Source organism: Oncorhynchus mykiss, chromosome 17, assembly GCF_057628025.1.
Source record: "Oncorhynchus mykiss isolate SJ-2025 chromosome 17, ASM5762802v1, whole genome shotgun sequence".
NCBI classification, from domain to species: domain Eukaryota; kingdom Metazoa; phylum Chordata; class Actinopteri; order Salmoniformes; family Salmonidae; genus Oncorhynchus; species Oncorhynchus mykiss.
The window spans coordinates 30,646,807-30,663,996 of record NC_143038.1 but is presented as its reverse complement, the minus strand read 5'-3'; the positions used below and the strand labels follow the sequence as shown (position 1 = coordinate 30,663,996).

The window sequence follows — 17,190 nt, the reverse complement described above, 5'->3', positions numbered from 1 at the left end:
ATGTAACATTTTGCAGCTGGCCCATTTAGCGGAAATCGCAGCTGGGCAAGAAACGTCAACCCGATTTACACTCGTCACAGCTTGTGGAAACAATTGCCAGAAATTAGCTATTATTTCTAGGTAAATACATACACAGTAATGTATGTACTGTAAAATAAAAATCCTACCCAAAAACAGTTTCCTATACCAATCATTAATTTTATGGATTGGAAAAGATTCCGTACTCTTCATACGATGGCTGACAGATATCAGCCCATTTTTTTCCTTGAGACACCACACTGGCTCATTTTTCCCCTAAGGTCCCCATTTAATTACATGAAATTGCCACGTGGCAGAGCTAAAAAAAATTAAGCAAAAGCAGTTTTACAGCAATTCTACACATGTTGCCATGATTTACGCAATGTTACAATGATATCTGAGTGAGAGTGACTAACAAAATAAATAAGGGCCCCCTGGAGGTCAGGGCCCCTTTGTGCCCTGGCGATAATTACAACAGATATCTGGGTAGACTAGATTACCAATCCCGAAAAGGTTGCTTGGGCTAATTGACTGACGGTCAGTGACTGACATAGCAAGAGGAAAACTGCTGATGCACAACCTAATTTAGAAATTGTGTGTATTCTACTTTTTCGGGGCCCGCTCGCGGCCGGGTGCCCTAGGCAAACACCTATGTTGCTTATGCCCCGGGCTGGGCCTTCCACCATTATTAGCCAGATAATTATAATTTTGTGCACATAAAGAAGCCCAGTAAGACTGCCCACCGGACTAAAAATGGGCCTGCATTTACCTGAAATGCCAGATGTTCAGTCCGCCCCTGGGTGAAACCATCCAAGATGTTGGGTTTGATTCTGGTCAAAGTGCAACTACTCAGTGATGATAGCTTTCCTCTTTCCCCAGTCTAATGGGGTTTTAAGTATGGACATTTATGGGGGATGCTAATGTTCGGTAATGGCGACAGGTCCACGAGGACTGATCGGCAGGAGTGTGTGTGTGTGTACGCTAGCAGGTCCTTCAGGCCTTATTGTCAAGCTAGATGTTGTTGAGGGTCCTCAATTATGAAAGCGTCCATTTTTTATATTTTTTCTCCTTTACACACAAACACTTTTGTTATCTGACAATGAAAAACCACTCCTACACTCCATCACACACGTTTTATGTATGTGATAACACAATAAGATATTTATTGTACCAACTGGTATGTCTTTATTATAGACTAGCTTATGATTCATAGCTAACACATAGCCTCTAGTTTATATTGACATTTCAGGTGTCATGCAGCTATTCCATATGGAGAGAGAATGCTTAGTTGAATGGTTGCTTTTTTGAGGTCCCCTTGGGGACTGGAGGGACCAGTGAGAGGATGACCTGGTTTAAATTTTCTCCTCTCTGCCTTGTTGGTAGCTACCCATTTTAACAGAGTCCATCCGAGCAGATGAGAATCAACTGTGCGGGTGGATTGGTTCTTTTTTTACTAAGGAATATTGTCATTTTATTCATCTACAGATAATTAGGTATACCTGAGGTCGTTTTGCGCTTCTCTAAGTCAATGTTGTTATTCTAACGGGTGCAGGTGTGGCTGTGGAAATCCAACGATTCTCTGTCCAGAGATAACAAGTAAGTCACCTACTTTGTGTGGCCGTTATTTAAAACCTGACTGCTGATCAAATATATATATGTTTAATAGGCTATGTGGTAGGCTACAGTGACCTTGCAACAAGCACGAGTGACAATGATTTATGGCAGAGATTTGACACTGAATGGAACGAGTGTGATTCATTGTATTCTGTCCTCTAATTCTCTTAAGTTTTCGTGCTTCTGAGATGGCTTAGTAAAATGACAAAATTATCAGCTATAAATAGAGTAAAGGATACCATATGTCATATCTAATTTATTTAAGATGTAGGCTATTTAAAAACACCCGCTACTTGAGTTCGGCTTTTCATTTGGCCTAAATCTGGTTCAATTCATGGTTTTAAATGGTTTAATTAATGTGCCTGTTCAGTAACGCACCGCTGTCTTACCCATTACAGACAGAAGATGTGATATATTAGCTGTAATAAATATAAGGCAATGTTTATATGACCCCCGTTCAAACAGCCCCTTATTTACCATTGTCATGCAGGTTTACCCCTTTTATACACATCAGTTGTTAACTTGCAAATTGATAGGGGAGAGAGTGGGCAGTTCTGTTAAATCATGGTAGCTGTTTGCATTTCAAATTAGTGAGATATTTAACAATGGAAGTGTTAATGAATTTACTTGCAAAAAAGCAGAGAACCATTCACACAGACCCAATACCTGTATTTTTCACAGGGTCTGTGAAAATGCAGGAATAATGACAATACTCTTCGCAAAAAAAGTGCTATCTAGACCCTAAAAGAGTTATTCAGCTGTCCCCATAAGAGAACAGTTTGAATAACCCTTTTTGGATCCAGGTATAACTTTTTGTGGTTTCTTGTGGAAGCATTTCTGCAGAAGGTACTACTTGGAATCCAAAATTGTTCTACCTGGAACCAAAAAGGGTTATCCTATGGGGACAGCAGAATAATCATTTTGGAACCCTTTTTTCTAAGAGTGTTGGTCTTTAGGTGGCTTTTAATTTGCTATGTTTTTTACCACTTTAAGACATACCAAAAAGCCGGTAAAAAGAAACAGGCATGGTGAATTAGTGGAATCTATCTGTGTATGATAGGGGTAACGTTTCCTTGTAAATGTACAGCATTATACTGGCAGCAGAGTTGCCAGCTAAATACTGTATTTTCATTTTACAGCAGGTGATGCTGTAAAATGTTTTACAGTAAGAAAATCAGAATTACAATACGGTAAATGAGCCTACTGTAATCATTACAGCAACACAGCTGTATTATATAATTACAGTAATTTACTGGCAACTCTGCTGCCAGTATAATACTGTAAATGTACAGTACAGCATGTTACCGTAATCAGTTTTATGGTACCAATATTCTTACTGTAATTTTTTTACAGTAATGGTAATGAATGACTGGATTAATTAATTAAAATCATTGAGGGGTGGTGGGTTTACTTGACTGTAATTGCATCTGGTTGGTGCAATAAGGTTGGCTGCTAGGTAATGTGCTTTCATATTACAGCATATAAAATATATACACTACGTTTCAAAAGTTTGGGGTCGCTTAGAAATGTCCTTGTTTTTGAAAGAAAAGCAATTTTTTTGTCCATTAAAATAACATCAAATTGATCAGAAATATAGTGTACACATAGTTAACGTTGTAAATGACTATTGTAGCTGGAAACGGCAGATTCTTTATGGAATACAGAGGCCCATTATCAGCAGCCATCATTCCTGTGTTCTGAAGGCGCGTTGTGTTAGCTAATCCAAGTTTATAATTTTAAAAGGCTAATTGATCATTAGAAAACCCTTTTGCGTTATGTTAGCACAGCTGAAAATTGTTGTCCTGATTTAAAGAAGCAGTAAAACTGGCCTTCTTTAGACTAGTTTAGTATCTGGAGCATCAGCATTTGTGGGTCCGATTACAGGCTCCAAATGGCCAGAAGAAAAGCCCTATATTCTGAAACTCGTCAGTCTATTCTTGTTCTGAGAAATGAAGGCTATTCCATGTGAGAAATTGCTTAGAAACTGAAGATATCGTACAACGCTGTGTACTACTCCCTTCACAGAACAGCGCAAACTGGCTCTAACGAGAATGGAAGGAGGAGTGGGAGGCCCCGGTGAACAACTGAGCAAGAGGACTAGTACATTAGTGTGTCTAGTTTGAGAAACCGACGCTTCACAAGTCCTCAACTGGCAGCTTCATTAAATAGTACTCACAAAACACCAAAGGTGAATCCAGGATGCTGGCCTTCTAGGCAGAGTTGAAGAAAAAGCCATATCTCAGACTGACTAATAAAAAATAAAAGATTAAGATGGGCAAAAGAAAACAGACACTGGACAGAGATGGCTTTTTCTTTAGCTAACATAACATGCCATTGGAACACAGGAGTGATGGTAATGGGCCTCTGTACGCCTATGTAGATGGATTATCTTGAATTCTTGGACCGACTCTCTTTTCTGTATACATCAATGATGTCGCTCTTGCTGCTGGTGAGTCTCTGATCCACCTCTACGCAGACGACACCATTCTGTATACTTCTGGCCCTTCTTTGGACACTGTGTTAACAACCCTCCAGGCAAGCTTCAATGCCATACAACTCTCCTTCCGTGGCCTCCAATTGCTCTTAAATACAAGTAAAACTAAATGCATGCTCTTCAACCGATCGCTGCCTGCACCAGCCCGCCTGTCCAACATCACTACTCTGGACGGCTCTGACTTGAATACGTGGACAACTACAAATACCTAGGTGTCTGGTTAGACTGTTAACTCTCCTTCTAGACCCACATCAAACATCTCCAATCCAAAGTTAAATCTAGAATTAGCTTCCTATTTCGCAACAAAGCATCCTTCACTCATGCTGCCAAACATACCCTTGTAAAACTGACCATCCTACCAATCCTCGACTTCGGCGATGTCATTTACAAAATAGCCTCCAATACCCTACTCAACAAATTGGATGCAGTCTATCACAGTGCAATCCGTTTTGTCACCAAAGCCCCATATACTACCCACCATTGTGACCTGTACGCTCTCGTTGGCTGGCCCTCGCTTCATACTCGTCGCCAAACCCACTGGCTCCATGTCATCTACAAGACCCTGCTAGGTAAAGTCCCCCCTTATCTCAGCTCGCCGGTCACCATAGCATCACCCACCTGTAGCACGCGCTCCAGCAGGTATATCTCTCTGGTCACCCCCAAAACCAATTCTTTCTTTGGCCGCCTCTCCTTCCAGTTCGCTGCTGCCAATGACTGGAACAACTACAAAAATCTCTGAAACTGGAAACACTTATCTCCCTCACTAGCTTTAAGCACCAACTGTCAGAGCAGCTCACAGATTACTGTACCTGTACATAGCCCACCTATAATTTAGCCCAAACAACTACCTCTTTCCCTACTGTATTTATTTTATTTATTTTGCTCCTTTGCACCCCATTATTTTTTATTTCTACTTTGAACATTCTTACACTGCAAATCTACCATTCCAGTGTTTTACTTGCTATATTGTATTTACTTTGCAACCATGGCCTTTTTTTTGCCTTTACCTCCCTTATCTCACCTCATTTGCTCACATCGTATATAGACTTGTTTATACTGTATTATTGACTGTATGTTTGTTTTACTCCATGTGTAACTCTGTGTCGTTGTATGTGTCGAACTGCTTTGCTTTATCTTGGCCAGGTCGCAATTGTAAATGAGAACTTGTTCTCAACTTGTCTACCTGGTTAAATAAAGGTGAAATAAAAATAAATAAAATAAAAACTATAGCTCTGTCAGAGCGACCATCGTGTTTTTGGTCACCTCTGACCAAGGCCCTTCTCCCCCGATTGCTCATTTTCGCCTGGCGGCCAGCTCTAGTACGAGTCTTGGTGGTTCCAAACTTCTTCCATTTAAGAATAATGGAGGCCACTGTGTTCATGGGGACCTTCAATGCTGCAGACATTTTTTGGTACCCTTCCCCAGATCTGTGCCTTGACCTAATCCTGTCTCGGAGCCCAATGGACAATTCCTTCAACCTCATGGCTTGGTTTTTGCTCTGACACTGCACTGTCAACTGTGTGACCTTATATAGACAGGTGTGTGCCTTTCAAAATCATGTCCAATCAATTGAGTTTACCACAGGTGGACTCCAATCAAGTTTTAGAAACATGTCAAGGACGATCAATGGAAATACCTAAGCAAAATGTTGAGTCTCTTAACGAAGGGTCTGAATACTTATGTAAATAAGATGGTTTTTTTTAAATTATACATTTGCAAACATTTCTAAAAATCTGTTTTCGCTTTGTCATTATGGGGTATTGTGAGTAGATTGCTGAGATTTGTAATTATTTAATCAATTTTAGAATAAGGCTGTAACGTCACAAAATGTGGACAAAGTCAAGGGGTCTGAAAACTCATCGAAGGCACTGTATCTTTATATATTTCCAAATATCTTTATTAGATATAAGGAGTAGACATGCTCCAGATACGCGTGTCCTTAATTTCATATACGGAGCTCGGACATTCTCCGTAATGGGACAGTTTCTACATGCATCCAATCCGAACCTCAGAAATCTCCCTGCTACCATATGAGTCCAGGAGATATATCTAGGGTGAGATACGTTCAAAACACACACCTGATGCGCGTGCACCCGCTTACACTTTGCGGCGTTAGAATATACTACAAATACAGTGCCTTGCAAAAGTTTTCGGCCCCCTTGAACTTTGCGACCTTTTGCCACATTTCAGGCTTCAAACATAAAGATATAAAACTGTATTTTTTTGTGAAGAATCAACAACAAGTGGGACACAATCATGAAGTGGAACGACATTTATTGGATATTTCAAACTTTTTTAACAAATCAAAAACTGAAAAATTGGGCGTGCAAAATTATTCAGCCCCCTTAAGTTAATACATTCCTCTTTGCAAAACAGCTCGAGCTCAGTGAGGTTGGATGGAGAGCATTTGTGAACAGCAGTTTTCAGTTCTTTCCACAGATTCTCGATTGGATTCAGGTCTGGACTTTGACTTGGCCATTCTAACACCTGGATATGTTTATTTTTGAACCATTCCATTGTAGATTTTGCTTTATGTTTTGGATCATTGTCTTGTTGGAAGACAAATCTCCGTCCCAGTCTCAGGTCTTTTGCAGACTCCATCAGGTTTTCTTCCAGAATGGTCCTGTATTTGGCTCCATCCATCTTCCCATCAATTTTAACCATCTTCCCTGTCCCTGCTGAAGAAAAGCAGGCCCAAACCATGATGCTGCCACCACCATGTTTGACAGTGGGGATGGTGTGTTCAGGGTGATGAGCTGTGTTGCTTTTACGCCAAACATAACGTCTTGCATTGTTGCCAAAAAGTTCAATTTTGGTTTCATCTGACCAGAGCACCTTCTTCCACATGTTTGGTGTGTCTCCCAGGTGGCTTGTGGCAAACTTTAAACGACACTTTTTATGGATATCTTTAAGAAATGGCTTTCTTCTTGCCACTCTTCCATAAAGGCCAGATTTGTGCAATATACGACTGATTGTTGACCTATGGACAGAGTCTCCCACCTCAGCTGTAGATCTCTGCAGTTCATCCAGAGTGATCATGGGCCTCTTGGCTGCATCTCTGATCAGTCTTCTCCTTGTATGAGCTGAAAGTTTAGAGGGACGGCCAGGTCTTGGTAGATTTGCAGTGGTCTGATGCTCCTTCCATTTCAATATTATCGCTTGCACAGTGCTCCTTGGGATGTTTAAAGCTTGGGAAATCTTTTTGTATCCAAATCCGGCTTTAAACTTCTTCACAACAGTATCTCGGACCTGCCTGGTGTGTTCCTTGTTCTTCATGATGCTCTCTGCGCTTTTAATGGACCTCTGAGACTATCACAGTGCAGGTGCATTTATACGGAGACTTGATTACACACAGGTGGATTGTATTTATCATCATTAGTCATTTAGGTCAACATTGGATCATTCAGAGATCCTCACTGAACTTCTGGAGAGAGTTTGCTGCACTGAAAGTAAAGGGGCTGAATAATTTTGCACGCCCAATTTTTCAGTTTTTGATTTGTTAAAAAAGTTTGAAATATCCAATAAATGTCGTTCCACTTCATGATTGTGTCCCACTTGTTGTTGATTCTTCACAAAAAAATACAGTTTTATATCTTTATGTTTGAAGCCTGAAATGTGGCAAAAGGTCGCAAAGTTCAAGGGGGCCGAATACTTTCGCAAGGCACTGTATGTATGTGTCAACATGCTGACATAGATAAGCCTTTATACTTAGGCATGAACGACTCCAAATATTTTCAGAAATGTATCATATCTGTAGTCATTACCTGACATTTATGTATCTGTATTTCTAAACAAATTAATAATGTCAATATACATCGTTACGTGATATGTAATATTTATACTCGTATGTCTGATTGAAAATGAGCTAAATTCAACTCATGAAAGGTCCAGCACCCAAATTATTTTACTTGTTCAGGTGCCTAAAATCAAGGTGACATATCTGAGCATAGAGGGGTTGATTGTTTAGCAACTACAGATGGAATGGGCTTAGATTGTTGACGAAATGTAAACTATATTTCTTCTACAATGTTTATTGAAAACATAAATACACTTGCACAATGATGACTTGTTGTCTCTCAAATACATCGTTACAGTTGTTGGTTAGCTAGCTAGCAATTTTTTTTTGCCATATTAGTATTGACATGAAATCAGTCAAAACACCAACAAAAATAAGACATGGTATCAAGAACATGTACTGTGCATATTACCTCAACTAACCAGTGCCCCGCACACTGACTCTGTACCGGTACACCCTGTATACAGCCTCGCTATTGTTATTTTACTGCTGCTCTTTAATTATTTGTTACTTTTATTTTTTATTTATGTTTACTTAATACTTATTTTTCTTAAAACTGCATTGTTGGTTAAGGGCTTTTATTTTATTTGACTAGCTGAAATTAGTCACTTATTCCCCACATGGCAGTTTCTTGTCATTCTTACTAGCTTTCTGGACATCCAGAAACACAACAACTCACAGACTTCTGCCCCATTAAAGCATGTGCATAGTTTTCGTAACGTTGTCAGCTAACCTATCTATACATTTGCACCATATTCAGTAGTAGGCTATATAAGGCACGGAAAGGCAAACATTGTCATATTTAATCGAAGTTTCTATTTCCAAAGCACATCGCCGCTATTTCTGAAAGAAAGTGCATCATGGGCCTCCCGAGAGGCGCAGCGGTCTAAGGCACTGCAGCGCAGTGCTGGAGGCGTCACTACAGATCCGGGTTCTATCTCGGGCTGTGTCGCAGCCGGCCGCGACCGGGAGACCCATGAGGCGGTGCACAATTGGCCCAGTGTCATCCAGGTTAGGGGAGGGTTTGACCGGCTGGGATGTCCTTGTCCCATAGCACTCTAGCGACTCCTTGTGGCAGCTGGCGCCTGCACACTGACTTCGGTTGTCAGTTGTACGGTGTTTCCTCCGAAACATTGCTACGGCTGGCTTCCGGGTTAGGCGGGTAGTGTGTCAAGAAGCAGTGTGGCTTGGCGGGGTCGTGTTTCGAAGGACGCACAGCTCTCGACCTTCGCCTCTCCCTAAGTTGCAGTAATGGGACAAGACTATAACTACCAATTGAAAAATAAAAATAAACAAAACTTTTTTTATCATAATGTTAAAATAATACAAAATAATAGGCCAATCTTTGCTAAAAAAATATCTTTTATTTATTTAACAGAAAATAAAAGTTGCACACCCTCAATACCCTGTTTGCCCTGTTTGTAATCGACGATGGATGCATTGGGTGCAGATTGGGTCGTCAGTGGCAGTCCCTCGCAGTCCAGACTAGAGGTCGACCGATTATGATTTTTCAACGCCAATACCGATTATTGGATTATTATACAGATTAAATCGGACAATTTCTATATATATATATATATATATATATATATATATATATATATATATATATATATATATATATATATATATGTATATACATATATATATATATATATATATATATATATACAAATTGTGATAATGACAATTACAACAATACTGAATGAACACTTATTTTAACTTAATATAATACATCAATAAAATCAATTTAGTCTCAAATAAATAATGAAACATGTTCAATTTGGTTTATATAATGCAAAAACAAAGTGTTGGAGAAGAAAGTAAAAGTGCAATATGTGCCATGTAAAAGCTAACATTTAAATTCCTTGCTCAGAACATATGAAAGCTGGTGGTTCCTTTTAATATGAGTCTTCAATATTCCCAGGTAAGAAGTTTTAGGTTGTAGTTATTATAGGACTATTTCTCTCTATACCATTTGTATTTCATATACCTTTGACTATTGGATGTTCTAATAGGTACTTTAGTATTGCCAGCCTAATCTCGGGGGTTGATGCGTGAAGTCATAAACAGCGCAATGCTTGAAGCACAGCGAAGAGCTGCTGGCAAATGCAGGAAAGTGCTGTTTGAATGAATGCTTACGAGCCTGCTGCTGCCTACCACTGCTCAGTCAGGCTGCTCTATCAAATCATATACTTAATTATAATATAATAACACACATAAATACGAGCCTTAGGTTATTAATATGGTCAAATCCGGAAACTATCATTTCGAAAACAACGTTTATTATTTCAGTGAAATATGGAAACGTTCCGTATTTTATCTAACTGGTGGCATCCCTAAGTCTAAATATTCCTGTTACATTGAAGGTTGTGCAATGTAATGTCCTAATTATGAACAATTCTGGAAAAACAATTACGGACTTGGTTAGGAAGAAATGGTCTTCACACAGTTCGCAACGAGCCAGGCAGTCCAAACTGCTGCATATACCCCGACTCTGCTTGCACAGAACGCAAGAGAAGTGACACAATTTCCCTAGTTAAAATAAATTCATTTTAGCAGGCAATATTAACTAAATATGCAGGTGTAAAAATATATACTTGTGTATTGATTTTAATTAAGAAAGGCGTTTATGGTTAGGTACACATTGGTGCAACGACAGTGCTTTTTTCGCGAATGCGCTTGTTAAATCACTCGTTTGGCTACGTAGGCTGTGATTCAATGATAAATTAACAGGCACCGCATCGATTATATGCAACGCAGGACAAGCTAGAAAAACTGGTAATATCCATGTGTAGTTAACCAGTGATTATGTTAAGATTGATTGTTTTTTTATAAGATAAGTTTAATGCTAGCTAGCACCTTACCTTGGCTCCTTGCTGCACTCGCATAACAGGTAGTCAGCCTGTCACGCAGTCTCCTCGTGGAGTGCAATATAATCGGCCATAATCAATGTCCAAAAATTACGATTACCGATTGTTATGAAAACTTGAAATCAGACCAAATTAATCGGCCATTCCAATTAATTGGTCAACCTCTAGTCCAGACCCAATGTGGTGGTAATGTTGGTCTGTGATCCACTCCAAACTGTCAATGCATAAATCATGAATCAAAATTGTGTGGATATTGCAAGAAAATATTGTAATTTCACATAACCACACCCCAAGCTACTCTGCCTGCTTCATTCATGATGAGGAAACTAACTGGATCAAGCTAGCCAAGTTGCTAGTTACATAGCTAGCAATGTTAGTTAACTAGCTAGCTTTTATTAATCAGTAATTTTGTACTTTTTATTTAACCTTTATTTATACAGGTTTTTCACATTGAGATAACATGTTTTTTTCAAGCGAGACCTGGTCCAATACAAAATACGCCTAAACGTTTTAAAACATTAGCTGTCTTCTTGAGGCTTGATTGGGGGTCCAAAAAGAAAATCACTAGGCTACAAGTTAGCTTCTACCCCCCTATCAAGCCTAGCTTGTCCTACTGGCTGCTAGCCAAATTAGCTAATGTTCCTGATTCTACTTAGTAAAATAAATAAAACATCTCAAATTAGCTACTCACTTTAACGTTAACTTCTTTGAAGTATTTTCTGAACAGCTTCTCACTTTTTTGTTTCTCCAGTTGTCAGTTTGAACACACACTGTTTACACACTAATTGTGGCGCCCATGTTAAAAAAGTGACATTTGGAACTGATCAGCAGAAAACATGTGATTCTAGCTAGGCTACCAGTTACAGTGCTTTTAGCTTTATCCAGAGGGAATATAAAAACAATTATAGCTAATGTCTGAAAGAATTAAATGGATTTAATATTTGTCAAATTATTGAGCATGTCTTCAAAACTCAAATAAGCATCAGAAATGTTCCTTTATTTAGCATATCAAAATGTATATCAAGATCCTGATATGGACCTCAGTCAAGAGCATATGCAGTGTATGTGATGAGAAAATATACTGTGTAGGCCTACTGTCAGTATTTGTCATCATAAAGAGAAAATAAAATGTCCATATAGGCCTATCACAGGATATCTAATGAGTCCATAAGCATGTGTTAAACAATTTTCAGAGTCTTTTCAGCATATCAAAAAGCATACCAAGATCTGGATTTGGCCCTCAGCCAAGACAAGCATATCTGGAATCAATATACTGTAGCTTCCTTCATGACCTGGCCTCTGTAAATTGGTATAGAATCAGCTTTATCCCCTCTGTCGAAGACACTTGGACCTTCTTTAAAAAATATGTTTTAGTGGTATAGTTAACAAATACGCACCCATAAAGAAAATAATAATTAAAAACAGGTTCAGCCCCTGGTTCGCCCGTGATCTGGCAGAGTTACTCCAGTTCAAGAATTCCATTCGCTCGGCACACACATCTTTAGGCTGACTGGCTCTCGTTCAGGCAAATATGAAATAAGTACACTCATTCTATCCGGAAGGCCAAAGTTAGTTACTTAAAGGAGCAGTTCTCTCTCTCTCTGTGGGTCTAACCGCAAGAAGTTCTGGAAAACAGTTAAATATCTGGAGAATAAACCCTCCTCCTCACAGCTGCCCATATCCCTTAATGTTGATGATGTGGTTGTTATTGACAAGGTGCACATGGCTGAGCTCTTTAATCACCACTTCATTAAGTCAGGATTCCTATTTGACTCTGCCATGCCTCCTTGCCCATCCAACATTTCCTCATCTCCCACCCCTTCCATTGCGACCATCCCCGAAGCGCCTCCCTCTTTTTCCCCTGACCCACCAAAAAGTTTCTCCCTGGAGGCAGTCACTGAGTCCGAGATACTAAAGGAGCTCCTTAAACTTGACCCCCCAAAAAACAGCTGGGTCAGATGGTTTAGACCCTTTCTTTAAGGATGCTGCCCCTATCATTTCTGAGCCTGTCTCACGTCTCTGGGGAGGTTCCCATTGCTTGGAAGGAAGCCATGGTGTGTCCTTTATTTAAAGGGGGAGATCAAGCTGATTGTAACTGTTAAAGGCCAATTTCTATTTTGCCCTGTTTATCAAGTGTTGGAAAAACTTGTCAATAATCAACTGACTGGCTTTCTTAATGTCTATAGTATTCTCTCGGGTATGCAATCAATCTGGTTTCCACTTAGGTTATGGATGTGTCACTGCAACCGTAAAGGTCTTAAATTGTGTCACCATTTCCCTTGATTCAAAGCAATGTTGTGCTGGTATTTATTTATTGACTTGGCCAAAGCTTTTGATATGGTAGACCATTCCATTCTTGTGGGCCGGCTAAAGAGAATTGGTGTCTCTGAGGGGTCTTTGGCCTCGGTTGCTAACTACCTCAAAGAGTGCAGTGTTACATTCAGAACATCTGCTGTCTCAGCCACTGCTTGTCACCAAGGGAGTACCCCAAGGCTCAGTCCTCAGCCCCACACTCTTCTCAATTTGCATCAACAACATAGCTCAAGCAGTAGGAAGCTCTCTCATCCATTTATATGCAGATGATAGTCTTATACTCAGCTGGCATCTCCCCAGATGTGTTAAATGGTCTACAACAAAGCTTTCTTAATGTCCAACAAGCTTTCTCTTACCTTAAACTTATTCTGAAGATCTCCAAAACAAAGGTCACGTGGTAGGGTAAGAATGCCCCCCGGTGTGAGGAGTATGGCTAGATGGTACACTGTCCTTCTCTGAGCACATATCAAACCTGCAGGCTAAGATTAAATCTAGACTTGGTTTCCTCTATCATAATCGCTCCTCTTTCACCAAAGCTGCCAAACTAACTGACGTCGTTTCTCTTTGCTTATTTGAGCTGTTATGCCATAATATGGACTTGGTCTTTTACCAAATAGGTAAAATCTCCTTACCAAACACAACTGATTGGCTCAAATACATTGAAGGAAAGAAATTCCACAAATGTACTTTTAAGGCACTGTTCATTGAAATGAGGTGATTACCTCATGAAGCTGGTTGAGAGAATGTGTCCCAACATTTGACTAGTACTGTATGTCTAAAAGACATCTGGATTCAGAATATGGTACAGATCACAAAACTCTAAATATGCATTGGAAATTGTTTTAATTTCACAAGCTTGTTTCATGATTTAACAATGGTTGCAAACTTGTAACTTGACATTTGAATACATTCAATAAGATTTGCAAACATAATATATTAAGTCCATTTACAATTATAAATATTCTGCTATGAATCAAAAATACACATGCAGATTTTGAATATGCGCATGCTCGGAGTTCTGTCACACTGAAGAAAGTTTTGTAAATTTGTAGGAAGAAATTTGCAAGTAAAATCTAGATTTTCGCTCTGGAGAAATGACCTTTTACTCCTGACCAATCAATTCCCTCTGCCAAAACCACAGCTGCCTAACCATTGACTGGATTGTTCCAATCATCAGGAAGTAACTACCCACATAAGCAAGTGAGGAGGAGGTAAAGAAAACCAAAACCAACTATGTAATCGTCTCTTATCTGTCTACATACATTTTCTGGTGAAAAGGCATGACAGTTTGCTTATGCAATATAAAAAAATAAACGGTACACTACACAAGACTGAAGAATAAGACAAATAGGCTACGTGTAGACTGGTAGCCCAATTCTGATCTTTTTTTCCCCACTAATTGGTATTTTAACCTATCTGATGTGATTGGTCAAAAGACCAATTAGAGGAAAAATGATCAGAATTGGGCTGCCAGTCTACACAGCCAGGGACAAGTGAATATAAAGTCAGTTCTTGTGTTTGAAGCAGTTCGTGTGAATTTGAGTTGTTACATACAGTACATGTTAAATGGCTATGAGACAGAGATGGAGGCTCTTGCTGTAATCAAAGGTATCACTGAAGGCCCCCGTATTCAGTCAGGCAGCTTGAAGCAGATGTGTTCCACCATCCAACCCCTTATCACAGCATGCAGTGGCCTGATAGGGAGATGACAAAATTCATTATGTACCTTTCATCACCAAAGCAGTGTTAGCATTTACTGCACATGTTGCTGAACAATCCAACCATTTTGTTACTATCATGGATCTAAATGGGACATTCACAAACAATATCAAATTCATAAGCATTGACTAATACTTCTAGGGTCCTGCGGTGGTCTAGCAACATGCTGCTTTCTAGTGATCTTAATCCCTCTGCACCTGAAATGCAACTAGAAAAACATGAATAACATTACGCCTAGTCAGTCAGTAACTTGGGTAATTAAACACTCACCTAAAATGTGCACATCAGCCAAATTATACCCTACCAAAACAGCCTAGTAGTCTATTTGCAGTGAAATTGGGAGGAATTTTTCTTGCCAACTTTTTCAGTCACCAATTAATTCATAAACAAGCAGTGGAATGAGTCAGTTTGACAAAAAGTGTTCAAAAGTCTTAACATAGCTATAGTTAAGTTTTTATTTTCTAGAAACCAAGCTAACAATAGCTGCACTGCAGTGATGATGGTGGGCGTTAGCTAGCCACCTTTCCCGCAGAAGTTTTAATTTAGCTAGCTAACGTTATTTGTATAAACTATCAATCAGATGGGTAACTAGCAAATATTTGTTTTCCCCTCGTATCTAAAACTGCCTGATAAAACTTGCAAGTTGATGGTAAAGCTAGGACGAATGTCAGAGGCCGATAGCTAATGCAATTGCTGGTCTGGAGTTTGTCTGAAATGTACCATTATATTTCAAATGATAAGCAAACTATTGTCATGCCTTTTCACAAAAAAAAAAAAAAATCGATGTAGACAGATAAAAGAGACGATTACCATCAAGTAGACAATTTTGTTTTCTTGACCTCATCCTCTCTTGCTCATGTGGGTAGCTACTTCCTGATATTTGATTGGTGGAAGGATCCAGCCAATGGTTAGGCGGCTGAGGTTTTGGCAGGGGGAATTGATTGGTCAGGAGTGAACGGTCATTTCTCCAGAGCGAAAATCATGATTTTACTTGTAAATTTCTTCCTACAAATTTACAAAACTTTCTACAACGTGACAACAATGACAGAACTAACGAACACACTCAAATTGAAAATTTGCAAGTGTATTTTTGATTCACAGCAGAGTATTCATAGTACTAAATTGACTTTCAGTCATTCTGAATATAATATATATTCAAATTTCAAGTTACAAGTTTGCAACCATTGTTAAATCTTTCACACATCATGATAGAAGCTTGCGAAATTAAATGACACATTTGCGAATCGTCCTTGCAACCACGAATCTGAATGTGCGACCATGAAATTCTAAATACAAACTCACGTAGTTCTTTCATCATTATAATCCCATACCATTTTAAAAAATGAATGGAAGTACTGTATAAAAATAAGGGGTTAAATATACATGTAAAAATAAATAAATGATAATGTTGATCTTTCCTGATCTTTCTTTTCTCTCAGATATAGGACAGACACTTCAGAACAAAAATGATCCTTGGTATGACCTTCTTCAAACAATTCCATATAGTTTAGTAGAACCCCCCCTTCCCAGGTTTAGACAGGGCTTAGACACTTATGGGTAAACAAGAAAACAGTGAATATTCCTGAGTGGCTGAGTTACAGTTTTGATTTAAATATACTTGAAAATCTATGGCAAGACACAAAAATTGTTGTCTAGCAATGATAAACAACCAATTTGAGCTTGAAGGGTTTTGAAAAGAATAATAGGCAAATGTTGCACAATCCAGGCGTGGAAAGCTCTTTTACGCTGAACCCAAACCGGCTGGGCGCGTGAGCCATCGTGCATAAATGTATTTTGTCCCACTACACCAAACGCGATCACGACAAGCAGGTTAAAATATCAAAACAAACTCTGAACAAATGACATTAATTTGGGACAGGTCGAATAGCATTAAACATGTATGGCAATTTAGCTAGTTAGTGTGCACTTGCTAGCTAATTTGTCCTATTTAGCTAGCTTGCTGTTGCTTGCTAATTTATCCTGGGATATAAACATTGAGTTGTTATTTTACCTGAAATGCACAAGGTCCTCTACTTCGACAATTAATCCACACATAAAACGGCCACTCGAATCGTTTCTAGTCATCTCTCCTCCTTCCAGGCTTTTTCATCTTTGAACTTATATGGTGATCACATCTACACTTTCATAGTATTACCACGACAACCGGCAAAACAGTTCGTCTTTCAATCACCCACGTAGGTATAACCAATGAGGAGATGGCACGTGGGTACCTGCTTCTATAAACCGATGAGGAGATGGGAGAGGCAGGACTTGCAGCGCGATCTGCGTCAGAAAAAGAAAGGAGTTCTATTTTAGCCCTTGGCATCGCAGACGCCTGTTGGCTCGCACGAACAGTGTGGGTG

At 39.3% G+C, this 17,190-nt stretch overlaps 1 long non-coding RNA gene across 1 annotated transcript; it reads right to left on the bottom strand.

Moving 5' to 3' along the window:
• Positions 1-13,934: 13,934 nt before the first annotated feature.
• Positions 13,935-15,818, bottom strand: LOC149975902 (uncharacterized). The gene is made up of 2 exons (XR_016488141.1): positions 15,638-15,818; positions 13,935-14,802 (listed from the first exon to the last, which is right to left on the bottom strand). It is a non-coding gene; the product is annotated as an uncharacterized LOC149975902 (long non-coding RNA).
• Between the last annotated feature and the right edge of the window lie 1,372 nt (positions 15,819-17,190).